This window comes from Felis catus, chromosome A1 (assembly GCF_018350175.1).
Source record: "Felis catus isolate Fca126 chromosome A1, F.catus_Fca126_mat1.0, whole genome shotgun sequence".
Taxonomy (NCBI): Eukaryota; Metazoa; Chordata; class Mammalia; order Carnivora; family Felidae; genus Felis; species Felis catus.
The window spans coordinates 166,461,373-166,478,394 of record NC_058368.1 but is presented as its reverse complement, the minus strand read 5'-3'; the positions used below and the strand labels follow the sequence as shown (position 1 = coordinate 166,478,394).

Genomic DNA, 17,022 nt, shown 5'->3' with positions numbered 1-17,022 from the left:
CCACAACTTGCTCTCCTGTTCTCTCACCATCTAGCTTTTCTACTACATCCATTTGATGAAAAACCTTTCTAACCTCTAACGTGTAATTTTCACCGGTGGCTTCAACCCATTCCCCCACCTGAAGTATGTGGGGATCCGCTGTTTGATCCAAAGGGGTAAGGGATCTGCTGTTTGATCCAAAAGGTAAAATAAAATGCAATCACTTGTGTCAGGGCTTTTAAAATGGAGCCAAGAAGCCATTAAAAAGATGAGTCTTAAACATGTCCTCATCTGGTGGAACCATAAACTTTTAAACTGGGCCAAACCCTAAACACTTCAAGGATTCTACACAAACACTTGCTACAGTAACAAACCTTTGTTTAGCGTTACCCCTAAGCAATTATATTCAGCAAACATTAGCTAAGCCTAGCAGACTCAGTGTCTGGTCTCAAAATTTCCAATCTGATACGACGTTTTTTCCCTACTGAGGAGCAAATTAGGAAAGAAAATCTAAAAGAAATACCTTACAGCACATCGTACTGGTTCTCAAACTTCAGGAAGCATGAAATCGCCTGGAAAGCTTGTAAGAACACAAACTACTGGACCCCAACACCAGAGTTTCTGATTCAGCAGCTCTGGGGGTGGAACCTAAGTAAGAATGGGTAAAAAGATCACAGGTGCTGATGCTGCTAGTCTGGTGATCAAAGTGCAAGAACTACAGTGATAGTGCATTAGAATCATCTGGGAGATCTTTTCCAAACTACAGATGCTTTGGCTCCACCTAAACCAATTAAATCTCATTCTCTAAAGGTGAGGCACAAATCATTGGGATTTGATAAATTTCTTCCAAGTGGTTCTAATATTTAGGCAGAGTTAATCATTGCATCTAGCAGTAGTTGTCTTACATAGATGCCAGAGGTCAGGAAAATTTAAATTTTCCCTTATTATTATTATTATTTTTTAATTTCCAACTCTTACAGCTTAGCTACTGGAGGCATATATTTCTGAATACTCACAAGGGAGAACACAAGTTTGTAGTCAAAGCCTTTTGATATATGTATAAGGATGTATACATACTTTTGTGGCATTGCAGAGTGCCAATAATAGTCTTCCCTTATTTCAATAAGAATATTTTCTCAACTTTATGTAGAAGATAAAGTCACCTTTATAATGATGATTTGACTGTTCATTTTATTCTTAAAACTTAGAAATTGATCAGAAACCATATGAGGTAACTTTGTTACAGACATTTATATGAAATGCATGTAAACAATTTCAGTTTGGGATGATTACTTTCATACTGAAAAAGGTTTTATTTCCGTTTTATTATGAAATACACATGCAATATTAAGAGTAATAATCAATAATAAAAGGAAACTCCTGAACACCAATCAATTAAAAAACAGCCTTGCTTTTGAAACATCAAGGGTGACCATTGCTGAATCAGCTAGGAAGTAACTAATAGCATGAATTTTGTATTTATTATTTCTTTTGTATTTTCATGGTATTATTACAGCACTAAATTGTTTTCCAAAGTGTATGTACAAACTGACATTCCTATAGCAGTGTATGGCTATGTGCTTTGCTTGACATCCTAGCCAAACTTTAGTTTCATGTTAGGATTTGTAAATCCTTAAAAAGTCTAATTCTTATATACGATGCATTATAAATCAACAGAGGAATGTAATTACACCCAGAAATAAGCTTACATAGGGCAGCCTGGGTGGCTCAGTCGACGAAGCCTCCAACTCTGGCTCAGGTCATGATCTCATAATTCGCGTGTTCGAGCCCTGACTCGAGCTCTGTGCTGACAGCTCAGAGCCTGGAGCCTGCTTTGGAGTCTGTGTCTCCCTCTCTCTCTCTGCCTGTCCCCCGTTCATGCTTATGTATCTCTCTCAAAAGTAAATAAATATTAAAAAATTTAAAAAAAGAAATAATCTTATATAATAAATAAAATAACAAACCAGTAGATGCAAATACAATTAATAACTAAAATGTCAGGAGATGGGTTTATTTCAAGGGCTTTTAGAGTGTGTCTAGTTTCTTTGATCTACCTTGCATACTTCCTTCTATCATCTCTGCCCACTCCAAGACTGCAATACAGATAGAAGTGTATCACTTGCTTGGCAACCAAATTGCAGAATCCTGCCTACTCATAATTTAAACTTATACCAGTCTGAAACTGATTACAAAAGATGTTAAACCAATACCTCCTTCTTATGAATTTATCAACGTAGGCTGAAGTATGTGGTTATTTTCCTATATATTTTGGGGGATATTAGGATGCAGTGTACCACTTGGAATAAAATCCAAAATTATACAGTATGATCACACTACATCTTTATAACCTCATTCTCTATTATTTCAGCCTTGTTCTTTGAATTTCTCAAACTAACCATGTTATTTTGCTTCTGCTTAAATAACACATGCTGTTTTTTCTTTGTAAAGACACACCCCTACTCTGAAGTATAGTGAGTGAATGAGTGGATAATGAAAAACTTCATTGATATTACGTGTTAACATTTGTAATGCTTTGGACTTTGCCACAGGGACCTACATGTTCCAGGTTTCTCTTATCAATGTCAAAGCAGAATCTACAATCCCCTTTTAACACATGTCGTATCTAAATATTTCCAAGGCAACCTTTTACAGGCTTAATGTACTTTATTTCTCTTGGCTTCTTTCTGTTTATTAAAGAATCAATGTTTTTCCTTACACAGCTTTTCCCACAGTCTGGGTTTCATGTATGGCATTTTATACCTTTTTCTTAAAGATGACATTTAAAACCCTATAATTTATACAATTTATCAAATTTTATACAAACATATTCATATTTTACCATGTTAAACTTTAAAATAATAGATCTTGTTATATGCCTATATTTAGGGGTTTTTTTTGATACATTTGCATATTTGTGGTATATTTTTTTGCTTGGGTGAGATAAATGATAAAATCCTCAAATGATACTAAGTCTTATTAAGCACTAGCACTAGGATTGGTGTTTCACAGATATAATGCTATTCATTTCTCACAATAACACTGTAAACCACCAATAGTTTTTCCCAATTAACATAGAAGGACACTGACTTCAAGGAGGTTAAGTAATCTGTTTAAGGTTGCACTGCTAATAATTAATCCTGGAGGGTCTGTTGATTCTAAACCAAGCTCCTAGCCACTAAATTCTGCATTTCAATATTTTTAGGACACATCCACCCCACAAAATTTCATTGACACATTTAACTTATAGTTTTGCTCCTCCGTGATATTTTCTAGAGTCTCTTGGCCTATCAAGCTCTTTCTTTTTTTTCTCTCTCATTGTGATATATCTAGAATAGAAACCAAAGCAGTACTCACTTTTATACACACACACACACACACACATATATACATATATGTATATACATACATATATATATATTTATATATATATATATATATATATGGCATACTCAGGAGAAATATTGAATTTGATCTGTTTGGCTTATGATGCTGTAGTTGTCATAACTTTTTAATCACTCAGGCTTTGACTTAAATAGTTTTAAAAATAAAGTGAGTTTCAAGAAACAGACTCTTTAGAGACCAAACTAATGGTTACCAGAGGAGAGGTGGGTGAGGGGATGGATTAAAGATGGGTTGGGGATTAAGGAGGGCATTTGCTATAATGAGCACCATTTGTTGTATGGAATTGTTGAATCACTTTATTGTACCCCTGGAATTGATATTACACTGTAAGTCAACTAACTGGAATTTAAATGAAAACATAGAAAACATAAAGTGAGTAGATATAAATGAAAGAGTTGTTAGGTCTTTGTGGTATCCTAGAAGACACCTAAAAAGAACCTACTACTCACTGTTGGCACATATCAGCTACATATTATCAGCTACATATTATCAGCTACATATTAAGTACAGATTTTGGCATTTGGCATTTCATACAAGAAAGTGATGGCCATAATCTCCCCCATTTTAGGGCTAGTGTTTTGGTCCAGCTTTAAAGCTCTGCATAATACATAGAGTTATGATGAAGATGTATCCAAGTTGGCCAGTCAGGGAGAAACTCAGTCTTTCTTTCCTCTGTCCCTCTCTTTCACCTTGTTTTTCTGTTTTTATCATTGATACTACATACACTGCCTGTAGAAGGGTTTTTATACATGGTTATATAATCTAAAAACATATCAGTTATTTAGGAAGTGTTTTCTTCCCCTAACTTTGAAATTTGAGGGAGTTTTTGTCTTTTTTTAGAGGACACTGAATAATACAGTAGAATGTATCATCACATATAGTTTTATAACAAATGCACACAAAAAAAAATCTCTCTCATTAAATTCTGGTCAAGTGTGATCATCTACTAAGCATTATCCTTTTTTTTAGGCTTTTCCCTTACTGGGAAAGTGAATCTGAAAAAGAAAACGGAGGGAGCCTTCTTGCTCAGACTCTCCTGTATGCAAGAAGAATGTTTAAACTAAATGGAATGTTCTTATTGTGCTTGAAACTCTTCAGCCTTTGTTCTTCACATAAAATCCAGTGCTTTTAAAAAACAGGCTTTAAGATGACTACCATGGTATGACAGTCAACCAAGTTTTCCTACACCATGGGACCATTTATATTTATAATTGAGTAATGTATACAGTTCATTTTTGAAGACTGTACCTGTACATAGTTACCAGCAATGGTAAGTACTGAGCACCCCTTCTGACCTCTAATTTCCTTGTGAAATAAATCTTAGTCTAGCCTAAAGCAAGAAACTTAAAAGCCCTTAAGTGGATCTGTTTTATCACTAGATTCTTTACATTAGACTTAGGCTTAATATAGTTCAGGCTTTTAATGTTTTTAGGATTGGCCTCTTCTTTGTTACTAAATAGGTTAATGCAATAAAAAAATAGAGAATATTATCTGGAGAAGACAATATAGGTTGACTCACTTAGCACCTTCTTCCTGTTCTTTCTCTCTTGCTCAGTTTTACTCTGGTAGAAAAACAAAAGTCCTCATGTTCTCTGAGTCCCTTAAAGCTAGAGTGGCCAAGGAGGTATGATAATTTCTGATGCCAAAGCCCATTCTGCTTACCTCCTCTTTCTGCTCCAGTTGCTGGCAAGGTCTCTGGAGGTATAAAGTTATTGCACTTACTGGTAACCAAGGGCATAGAGAATCACAGATATCCTGTCTCTTATGCCACTGAGAACCTGACCACCTTCTTAACTGCTTACCTTCTGATTGTACATTACATGAAGTGGGGGGTGGGGGTGGGAGATAGCATATTTTTTAAGCCAGTGTAGTTGGTTTCCTGCAGTTGACATTATTTCTAAATAAAAGATAATCTAAATATGAACTTTGGATGAGTAGTAATACTCACCTAGCTCACTAAATAATGAAAAGCTAGGTCTCTAACCATGAAGGACAATTTAACAGTCAGAAATTTTTCTATAGCCCAATTTGAGGTAAGAAAGAAAGTTCTGGCTCTTCAAAAAAAAACCTCAAAAAATTATTAAACAATTTTTCTTAAAAAGTATCAATTTTCAATAATATATTGGACATCTACTAGTTGGCATTTTATCATTTAATCATCTTTCTAAGAGTACCCAGAATTTCCCACCTACAATGTTTATGAGGGATAGATTATTCCACCTCTGTTTCTAGTGGGTGCCCAAAGATTGGCTAAATCCAGTCAACATGACCTACCTTTTTGGACAAGATAATTTTTCCAGGTTAGTAAATATGAAATAGTCAGGGAAAACACAGCTTATGGGTCTCAATTATATGGCTTTTATTTGGCTGTTAAGAAAGCAGAATTTCTCTTTCTTGCTGCCTATGAACACGGGAGCATGTAGTAGAAGAGGCTAACACCCTATTTGCAAATGCAAAGACAGAGTGCCTCACAAAATGGGTGCAAGATTAAGGAAAAATAGCTGAGAGTGATGCATGTCCTGTTTATATTGCTGGAACCCCAGATATCAGCCTCTATTGAAACTAGAATAACCCACACATTGTACAGTGAAGTGACTTAAAAATTCCCTTTATTTTAAAAGTCTGAATTAGTTCATTTTTCTATTACTTGAAATATAATGATTTCTGATATATAAAATATCTGCTTACTTTGTAAGTGGTAGTATCAAAATAAAGGAGATTATGATATTTGAAAATATTTTGTCACTATTACAGTTTTGCATTCTTTCTCTTTCTCTTTTGCCACATATGTCTAAATGAAAGTTTATTCCATTCTCTGGAGTAATTTATAGTGCTTTCTGGAGGGATAAGCAATAAAATTGAAACTACAATATTACTCTATAAATTCACTATCCTATATAAATGTTTTTAAATCTTTTGGTCAAGAAATGTAGAGAAGAAAAAAATTGATTCAGTTTTATACTTGAACTTTACATCAAGCATAGATTGAAATTACTTCAACCCTTGAGCATTCAGTAAAGCCACCTAATAATTTACTTTATTTTAAAAACTTCAAATAAAGAGTTCAAGAATATGGTTTCCAAGTTCTTGACATTAAGGCCCACCTTTCTCATTTCTATGCACAGGCTTTTCAAAGGCTAAGTCCTACATGTTTCATGAGCTGAGATACTGAGTGTTTGAAAACACCTCTCTGCTTTGAAGGTAAAGTGTACCATTTAGCCTTATTGTCATGAGTCCAATATACATTGTAGCTAGGAAAAGTCTATGGTACCTGTATGGGCAGTTTTGCACAAACTCACTGGAGTTGGTAGACTAGTGATAGCCGTACATGGCAAGGCTTTTAACTTTTTTTTTTTAATTCCAGTATCATTAAAATACAGTGTTATATTAGTTGCAGGTGTACAATATAGTGACTCAACAATTCCATACATCACCCAGTGCTCATCATGACAAACGCACTGTTTAAACCCCAACACCCCTTTCATCCATCCCTCTACCCATTTCCTCTCCAGTAATCATCCAGTAATCATGTTTAGTCAGGAATCTGTTTCTTCATTTGTCACTTTATTTTTCTTTTCTTTGTTCATTTGTTTTGTTCTATATATGAGTGAAATCGTACGGTATTTGTCTTTCTCTGACTGACTTATTTCACTTAGCATTATACTCAATAATTCTATCCACGTTGTTGCAAATGGCAACATTTTATTGTTTTTTATGACTGAATAATATTCCATTGCATATATAACTCATCTTCTTTATATATTCATCTATTGATAGACACTTGGGCTACTTCCATAATTTGGTTATATAATACTGCAATAAACATAGGAGTGCAGCTCTTTGAATAAGTGTTTTTGTATTTTAGGGGTAAATACCCAATAGTGTGATTACTGGATCCTAGGGTAGTTCTACTTTGGACTTTTTGAGGAGTTAATTTTTAACCCCATATTGTTTTCCACAGTGGCTGCACCAGTTTGCATTTCCACCAATAGTGCATAAAGGTTCCTTTTCTCCCACACCCTCACCAACACTTGTTTCTTGTGTTTTTGATTTTAGTCATTCTGACAGATGTGAGGTGGTATCTCACTGTAGTTCTGATTTGCATTTCCATGATGATCAGAGATGATGAGCATCTTTTCATGTGTCTGTTGGCCATCTGTATATCTTTTAGAGAAATATCTGTTCATGTCTTCTGCCCATTTTTTAGTTCGGTTATTTGATTTTTGAGTGTTGAGTTATATCAGTTGTCTACATATTTTGGATACTAACCATTTATCAGAGATGTCATTTGCAACTATATTCTCCAATTCAACTGGTTGCATTTTAGTTTTGTTGATTGTTTCCTTCAGTGTACAAAAGAATTTTATTTTAATGTCATCCCAGTAGCTTATTTTTACTTTTATTTCTCTTGCCTCAGGAGATACATCTAAAAAATGTTTCTATTGGTCAATGTCAGAGAAATTTCATTTGCTCTCTTCTAGGACTTTTATGGTTCCAGTCTCACATTTAGGTCTTTAATCTTTTTGAATTTATTTTTGTATATCATGTAAGAAAGTGGTCCAGTTTCATTATTTTGCATGTTGCTGTCCAGTGTTTCCAACACCATTTGTTGAGGAGGCAGTCTTTTTCCCATTGAACATTCTTTCCTGCTTTATAGAAGATTAATTGGCCATATAATTGTGGGTTTATTTTTGGGTTTTCGCTTGATCCATGTGTCTATTTTTGTGCCAATACCATATTTTTTGGTTACTATACCTTTGTAATGTAACTTGAAATCTGGAATTGTGATACCCTAGTTTCATTTTTCTTTTTCAAGATTGCTTTAGCTATCCGGGGTCTTTTGTGGTTCCATACAGATTTCAGGATTGTTTATTCTAAATCTTTGAAAATGCTGTTACTGTTTTTATAAGGATTGCATTAAATCTGGAGATTGCTTTTGGTAGTGAAGACATTTTAACATTTTTCTTCCAATCTATAAGCATGGAATGTCTTTCCATTTCTTGGTGTCATCTTGAATTTCTTTCATCAATTTTTTATAGTTTTAATGCCCAGGTCTTTTACCTCTTTGGTTAAGTTTATTCCTAGATACTTTATTGCTTTTGGTGGAAATATAAATGTGTTTGTTTTATTCATTTTATTTTCTGTTGCTTCATTGTTATAGGAGTATAACATGTATAGAAGTATTCACATGTATAGAAATGCAACAGTTTTCTGTACCTTATTTTGTATTCTATGACTTTACTGAATTCATTTATCAGTTCTAGTAGTGTTTTGGTGGAGTCTTCAGGGTTTTCTACATAGAATATCATGTCATCTGCAAATAGTTTTAATTCATTCTTACTAATTTGTATGCATTTTATTTATTTATGTTTTCTAGTTGCTATAGCTAGGAATTCCAGATGTATGTTGAATAAAAATGGTCAGAGTCAACATCTTTCTCTTGTTCCCAACCTTAAAAGGAAAAGCTCCCAGTTTCCCACCACTAAGTATAATGTTCACTCTTGGTTTTCCATATGAGGCTTTCATTGTCAAAATATACTCTTTCTTGACCTACCTTGTTGAATGTTTTTATCACGAATGGATTTTGAAGTTTTTCAAATGCTTTTTATATATCTATTGAAATGATCAGGGGTGCCTGGGTGGCTCAGTAGATTATCTCATGGCTTGTGAGTTTCAGCAGTGCTGACAGCTCAGAGCCTGGAGCCTGCTTCAAATTCTGTCTCCCTCCCTCTCTGCCCCTCCCCCTCTCACACTCTGTCTCTCTCTCCCTCTTTCTCTCTCTCAAAAATAAATAAACATTAAAAGAAAAAAGAAATGATCATATGGTTTTTATCTTTTGTTGATATGATGTATCATGTTGACATATTTGTGGATATTGACCATGCTTACACCCTAGGAATAAATCCCACTTGATTATGGTGTATCCTTTTTTTAATGTATTGTGGGATTCAGTTTGCTAGTACTTTGTTGAGGACTTTTGCATTGTGTTCATCAGAGATATTGGCTTGTAGTTCTCTTTTTATGCGATGTCTTTATCCGGTTTTGGTATCAGGATGATACTAGTCTTATAGAATGAATTTGGAAGTTTTATTTCCTCCTCTATATTTTGGAATAGTTTGAGAATTATTGGTATTTACTCCTGTTTAAATGTTTAGTAGAATTTACCTGTTAATATGTCTAGTCATATTGGACATAAGGCCATTACCATCAAGAGAAGAGATGTAGCTGATTTTCCCAAACACAGAAACAAACACAGAGAGTTAGACAAAATGAAAACACAAAGGAATATGTCCCAAATGAAAAAAAAAAGGACCAAACCACAGGAAGAGACCTAGGGGAAATGAATATAAGTAACATACCTGATAGAGAACTTAAAGTAATAACAATAAAGATACTCTCTGGATTTGAGAAAAGAGTAGAGGAAATAAGTGGAACCCTTAACAAAGAAACAAAAAAGAACCAATCAGAGATGGAAGCAAAATAAATGAAATTAAAGATAAACTTGATGAAATAAATTACAAGCTAGAGGAAGCAGAGGAATGAATTAATGACCTAAAAGACAGAGAAATGGAAAGTGACCAAGCTGAGCAAATGATAGGGAAAACTATTATACAAATTGAGAATATTCTTAGGGAACACAGTGGCTCCCTCAAGTGTAACAGCATTCACATTGTAGGGATCCCAGAAGAAGAAGACAGAGGAAAGGGGGCAGAAAACTTACTTGAAGAAATAATAACTGAAAACTTTCCTATCCCGGGGAAGGAAACAGATATCCAGATCCAGGAGGCACAGAGATCCCCTCAAAAAAACAACTCAAGAAGGTCCACACCAAGACACATGTAATTAAAATGGCAAAAAGTAGTGATAAAGAAAAAAAATTAAAAGGAGCAAGAGAAAACAAGGCCGTTACATACAGGGGAAACCCCATAAGGCTGAGAGTGGATTTTTCAGCAGGAATTTTGCACTCCAGAGGGAATGGCATGATATAGTCAAACTGCTGAAAGGAAAAGTCTTTAGCCAAGAATACTGTATCCAGCAAAGATATTATTTGCAACAGAAGGAAAGATAAAGAGTTTCTCAGACAAACTAAAACTAAAGTACTTCAGGACCACTAAACTAACCCTACAGGAAATATTAAAGGAGACACTAAGCAAAAAGGAAAGACCACAAACAAAAGAAAGAAAACTAGAAAGCATAAAAGCAGTAAAATAAGTATATCTATAAAAATAAGAGAAGGGACTCACAAAATAAAAGTATTTAAAGTATGACACCATCTGCCTAAAAGGTGAGGATGAGAGGAGTAAGGAACGAGTTCAAACTTAAGTGACCATCACCTTAATATAGACTGCTATACACAAAAGACGCTATATGCAAATAGTAAGCAAAAATCAAAAACCAGTAATAGATACTCAAAGAATAAAGAGAAATGAATCCAAGTATATCACTAAAGAAAGTCAACAAACCGTGAAAGAGAGCAAGAGAAGAAAAGATCAGAGAGAAACCAAAAAAGAATGACAAAACCAGTAATAATATGGCAATAAATGGATATCTATCAATAATTACTTTGAATGTAAATGGAATAAGTGCTTCAATCAAAAGACATAAGGTGACACAGTGGATCAAAACAAGACCCACATACCACAAGTGACTTATTTCGGACCTAAAGACACCTGCCAATTGAAAGTGAGGGGATGGAGAAACATTTATCATGCAAATGGTATCAAAAGAAAGCCAGGGTAGCAATACTTATATCTGACAAAATAGACTTTAAAACCAAGACTGTAACAAGGGACAAAGAAGGAACTGTGTGATAATAAAAGGTACAATCCAACAAGAAAATATAATAATTGTAAATATTTATGGGAGCACCCAAATGCATAAAACAGTCAATAACAAACATAAAGGAACTAATCAATTGTCATACAATAACCATAGGGAATTTTAACCCCCAATTTATATCAATAGACAGATCATCTAAACAGAAAATCAACAAGAAAGCAATGGCTTTAAATGACATACTGGGCCATATGGATTTAACAGATATAGGCAGAACATGCCATTCTAAAACAGCAGAATACCTATTCTTTTCAAGTGCACATGGAACATTCTCCAGAGTAGATCACATATTAGACCACAAAACAAAGTCTCAACAAATTCAAAAAGATGAAAGTCATTCTGACTTCAAAGCTATGACACTACAAATCAACCACAACAACAACAAAAATCTCAAAACATCACAAATACATGAAGGTTAAATAACATGTTACTAAACAATGAATGGGGTAAACAAGAAAATAAAGAGATAAAAAATTACGTGGAAACAAATGAAAATCAAAACAGATTTCCAACATCTTTGGGGTGCAGAAAAGTCACTCTAAGAGGAAAGACACAGGCCTACCCCAAGAAGCAAGAAAAATCTCAAATAAACGCCTTAACCTTACACTTAAAGAAGCTAGAAGAAGAAGGACAATCAAAACTCCAAACTAACAAAAGGAAGGAAATAGTAAAGATAGGAGCAGAAATGAATGATACAGACACTAAAAAGAACCAATAGGGTAGACCAATGAAAGCCGAAGCTAGTGCTTTGAAAAGATCACCAAAAGTGATCAACCTTTAGCCAGATTCATGAAAAAGAGAGAGAGAGAAAGGTGGCGAGAGAGAGAGAGAGAGAGAGAGAGAGAGGACCCTAATAAACAAAATTACAAATGAAAGAAGAGAAATGGCAACCAACATCACAGAAATAACAATTGTAAGAGAGTATTATGAAATCATAGGCCAACAAATTGAATAAGCTAGAAGAAATGGATAAGTTCCTACAAACATAAAACCTACCAAAACTAAAGGAGGAAGAAATAGAGAATTTGAACAGACTGATCTACCAGCAATGAAATTGAATCAGCGATCTGCTCCCAACAACATGACTAGGTTTTTGAGCAGCACTGAGTTTGAAACATTCATTCTCAAAACCAGTCTTATTGTTTTATCTTTGAGAACCTGTGTTATTTTTAGGTAGTCACTTTCTCAGAGGCCATACTAGATTCTCTCAATTTAGCAAGCATGAATATCACACAGGACACTGTTGAAAATGAAGATTCATGCGTGCCATATATAAATAATACCTGTAAGTATCTACTGAGGTATTTCAAGAACCACAGTTGAAAAAATGTTAGGATAGACATCCCCATTTCTAGATGATAACTGTTAAAAACTGAGTAGACTACTTCAAAACTTTATGCTTTAAACACACTTGCTTTTAAGCACTTACAACACATGGGGAAATGCTATTCTTCCATAAGTTTTCCTTCAAATCAGATAGATTTGGAAAGGATGAACAAGCAAATCACTTCCCTCTCGGAAAAAAGCAAAGGATACTATTCTCTCCTTCATGCCATGTAAGTAACTCGCAAAGATGAGAAAAACAAATACTTCAGTGCTATTCTCTCCTCCATCAAGAGGCTTGCAGTCTACTAAAGTAACTAAAACAAGTTGTACATAACTATAATCAAATGGAAATACTTATGCTTTGTAAGAAAGAAGCAAACAGGGCCATCAGAGCTCAAAAATAATGGAAAACATGTTCAACTTCAGGTTGTCCTATAAAATCAGTGTTTTACACAAATGCTTCTCTTTTGATGGCTTTTATTTATTTTTAATAACTTTAGAAGTCACACAGTTGTCATGCAGTGTCAATTGCAGTGTGGTGTCAATTTCCTTAACAAACAGAAACTTTATAGAGTTTAACATAACTTACACTCTTTGGATGTCAATCTAATAGAGGCTTAACATCCATTTCTTGAAGGTGTAATTGCTACCTAAGTTCTTCTTCAATATTTAAACAACAAAGTGAAAACATTGGGGAAATTCATGAATTAGCCAAGGAATTTATGAATGGTCAATTTTTTAACTGGAAAGAACAGTGGCAGAAAAAGGAAAGAAATGGAAACATTTTTATAACATAAACTGAGGCAAAAAGAGATTGAGTGAACATGCCATATAATAATGATGGATCATTGGACAACAACTTCAGAAAACAGGGTGCCATTTAAAATTAAGGTGATAAAGCTTTCTCAAACTCTAACAGCATCAAACTAAGCTAATCATCATGTTCAGAACATTCAGAACAGCGTTTCTGTGTGGAGTGAAAGAGACACAGACAGAGAGAGTGATTTTGATGTAACAGTCTTCTCAGCTGCACCAATATAAGTGAAAAATTCTTGCCTGTAATGCCATCTTTAAAATCGAAAGATGTGGGGCACCTGGGTGGCTCAGCTGGTTAAGCCTCTTGCTTTGGCTCAGGTCAGGATCTCAGGGTTCATGGGTTCCAGCCCTGCATTAGTCTCTGTGCTGACAGCTCACAACCTGGAGCCTGATTTGGACTCTGTGTCTCCTTCTCTCTCCGCCGCTTCACCGCTCATGCTCTTGCTCTCTGTCTCTCTCAAAAGCAAACATTAAAAATAATAATAAAAAAAAATAATAAATAAATAAATAAAATAAAATTGAAAACTGCTATTTTCATTTTTCTGTAAATCCACTTTTACTGCTCCACTTTTTAAATACTTTGTTCTCTGACTTATTACTTTATTCGTTTATTAAATATTATAATGCAGTTCACTAGATTATGCAATATATGCAGATTTTTTAAGGGTACAAAGCTTTGTAAAGAGTACTCTATGTTGATTTGAAGAAAAGAATTTAAAATAGTATAATAATAGAGTTGAGCATCTAGTGTACTAGTATATTAGAGGAAAAGAGAAGCTGTAGGAGATGAACAGATAGGAAGATAACAAAGACTTCCTAGAAGACCTCTCAAAGAATATCTACAATTTATTGAAACACATATGAAAAAAAGAGCTAGAAGGAAACAATATGTGCAAAGTAATAGTGTCATGAGAGACATGTGGACTTTAGGATAATAAACACAGAAAACCTGTACTTCTGTGTTCATTCTGAAATTTCAAATACTTGGTCATAATTAGTTAGGATGTATTTATATTTAAATGTTTATTTATTTTGAGAGAGAGAGAGAGAGAGAGAGAGAGAGAGAGAGAGAGAGAGAGAGAGAAACAGGCAGAGAGAGAGAGGGAGAGAGAGAGAATCCCAACCAGAGTCCACACTGTCAGTGCAGAGTCCAGCATGGGGCTTGATCTCACAAACTGTGAGATCATGACTTGAAGCAAACTCAAGAGCTGGACCCTTAACTGATTGAGCCACCCAGGTGCCCCTAGGTGGATTTAGTGTTAAGTGTTGTGGTGATTTTACAGACTTTGTTATATATAAATAGGAAATTTGACATATGTCAGTTTATAAATATTTTATTGTGGGTCAATATTGATTAATTTCTCCTTCAGAGAATGATATCATTCATGAGTATATAAACATTATATCCTAGATATTAATATAGACTACAAAACATTTATATAGCCTTTTATTAGAAGGAAATATGAATGCAGGATAGAATAATCAAAAAATGGGGAAACAATTCTTACTAAATCATAGATTTGTCCCTTATAGGAAAATAATTTTCTCACATGACTCAGAGCATATTATGCCACATTTCCCTTAAAATTATAGATGCAATGGATATATTTCCATCAACAAAAAACTTTTATGGATTTTTTGACATTAGTCTTACAAGTTTCTCAACAATAATGTTTAAGTTCTCCAAAATTTTATCTGAACATCAGCTTAGAAAGCAGAACTGAGAAGAGGAGAAATGAAAGTATTACCACACATACTAACTACAGAATACACAAAATTTTCTTTGCTTCAAATTTTCAGTTTGTGATTTAATCTTTTATTGGTCACATAATACTAAATTAAAATCTTTGTTAAATGAATCACAAGGGCAGATAATTTTCTGTGCTTCAGAATTATTTTTTTCAGTTTCTTTTTTTTTTAATATGAAATTTATTGTCAAATTGGTTTCCATACAACACCCAGGGCTCATCCCAACAGGTGCCCTCCTCAATACCTATCACCCACCCTCCCCTCCTTCCCACTCCCATCAACCTTCAGTTTGTTCTCAGTTAAGAGTCTCTTACGGTTTGGCCCTCTCCCTCTCTAACTTTTTTTTCCTTCCCCTCTCCCATGGTCTTCTGTTAAGTTTCTCAGAAACCATTAAATTCATGATTTAATCTATTTGGGTCATCTCCCTTTTCTTTTTGAGAAGCCTGGCTAAAGGTTTATCAATTTTGTTTATTTTCTCAAAAAGCAACTCTTGGTTTCATTGATCTGCTCTACCTTTTTTTAGATTCTATATTGTTTATTTCTGCTCTGATCTTTATTATTTCTCTTCTGCTGCTGGGTTTGGGGTGTCGTTGCTGTTCTGCTTCTAGTTCCTTTAGGTGTGCTGTTAGATTTTATATTTGGGATTTTTCTTGTTTCTTGAGATAGGCCTGGATTGCAATGTATTTTCCTCTCAGGACTGCCTTCGCTGCATCCCAAAGCATTCGGATTATTGTATTTTCATTTTCATTTGTTTCCATATATTTTTAAATTTCTTCTCTACTTGCCTGGTTGACCCATTCATTCTTTAGTAGGGTGTTCTTTAACCTCCATGCTTTTGGAGGTTTTCCAGACTTTTTCCTGTGGTTGATTTCAAGTTTCATAGCATTGAGGTCTCAAAGTGTGCATGGTATGATTTCAATTCTTTTATACTTATGAATGGCTGTTTTGTGACCCAGTATGTGATCTATCTTGGAGAATGTTCCATGTGCACCCAAGAAGAAAGTATCTTCTGTTGCTTTGGGATGCAAACTTCTAAATATATCTGTCAAGTCCATATGGTCCAACGTATCATTCAGGCCCTTGTTTCTTTATTGATCCTGTGTCTAGATGATCTATCCATTCTGTAAGTGGGGTATTAAAGTCCCCTGCAATTACCACATTCTTATCAATAAGGTTGCTAATGTTTGTGATTATTTGTTTTATATATTTGGGGGCCCCAGTATTTGGCACATATATATTTATAATTATTAGCTCTTCTTGATGGATAGACCCTGTAATTATTATATTATGCCTTCCTTTACCTCTTGTTACAGCCTTTAATTTAAAGTCTAGTTTGTCTGATATAAGTATGGCTACTCCAGCTTTCTTTTGACTTCCACTAGCATGATAGATAGTTCTCCATCCCTTCACTTTCAATCTGAAGGTGTCCTCAGGTCTAAAATGAGTCTTTTGTAGACAGCAAATAAATGGGTCTTGTTTTTTTATCCATTCTGATACCCTGTGTCTTTTGATTGGAGCATTTAGTCCCATTTACATTAGTGTTATTATTGAAAGATATGGGTTTAGAGTCATTGTATGTCTGTAGGTTTCATGTTTGTAGTGATGTCTCTGGTACTTTGTGGTCCTTGCACATTTCACTCACAGAATCCCCCTTATAATCTCTTGTAGGGCTGGTTTAGTGGTGATGAATTCCTTCAGTTTTTGTTTGTTAGGGAAAACCTTTATCTCTCCTATTCTGAATGACAGACTTGCTGGATAAAGGAGTCTTGGCTGCATATTTTTTCTGTTCATCACATTGAAGATTTCCTGCCATTCCTTTCTGACCTGCCAAGTTTCAGTAGTTAGGTCTGCCACTATTCTCATGGGTCTACCTTTGTAAGTTAGAGCCTGTTTATCCCTAGCTGGTTTCGGAAT

General features: G+C 34.6%; 2 long non-coding RNA genes across 3 annotated transcripts in view; one reads left to right on the top strand and one right to left on the bottom strand.

Moving 5' to 3' along the window:
• LOC123379276 overlaps positions 1-621 on the bottom strand; it is a 438,377-nt gene extending 437,756 nt beyond the window's left edge. For both annotated transcript variants that reach the window (XR_006583543.1, XR_006583542.1), the window contains exon 1: positions 503-621. This is a non-coding gene — a long non-coding RNA (uncharacterized LOC123379276). The remainder of the gene's footprint in view (positions 1-502) is intronic.
• A 3,908-nt stretch (positions 622-4,529) lies between these two features.
• The window catches only part of LOC123385046, a 28,888-nt gene continuing 16,395 nt past the window's right edge, over positions 4,530-17,022 (top strand). Inside the window, exons 1-2 of the long non-coding RNA XR_006597031.1 lie at positions 4,530-4,651; positions 6,507-6,582. This is a non-coding gene — a long non-coding RNA (uncharacterized LOC123385046). The remainder of the gene's footprint in view (positions 4,652-6,506; positions 6,583-17,022) is intronic.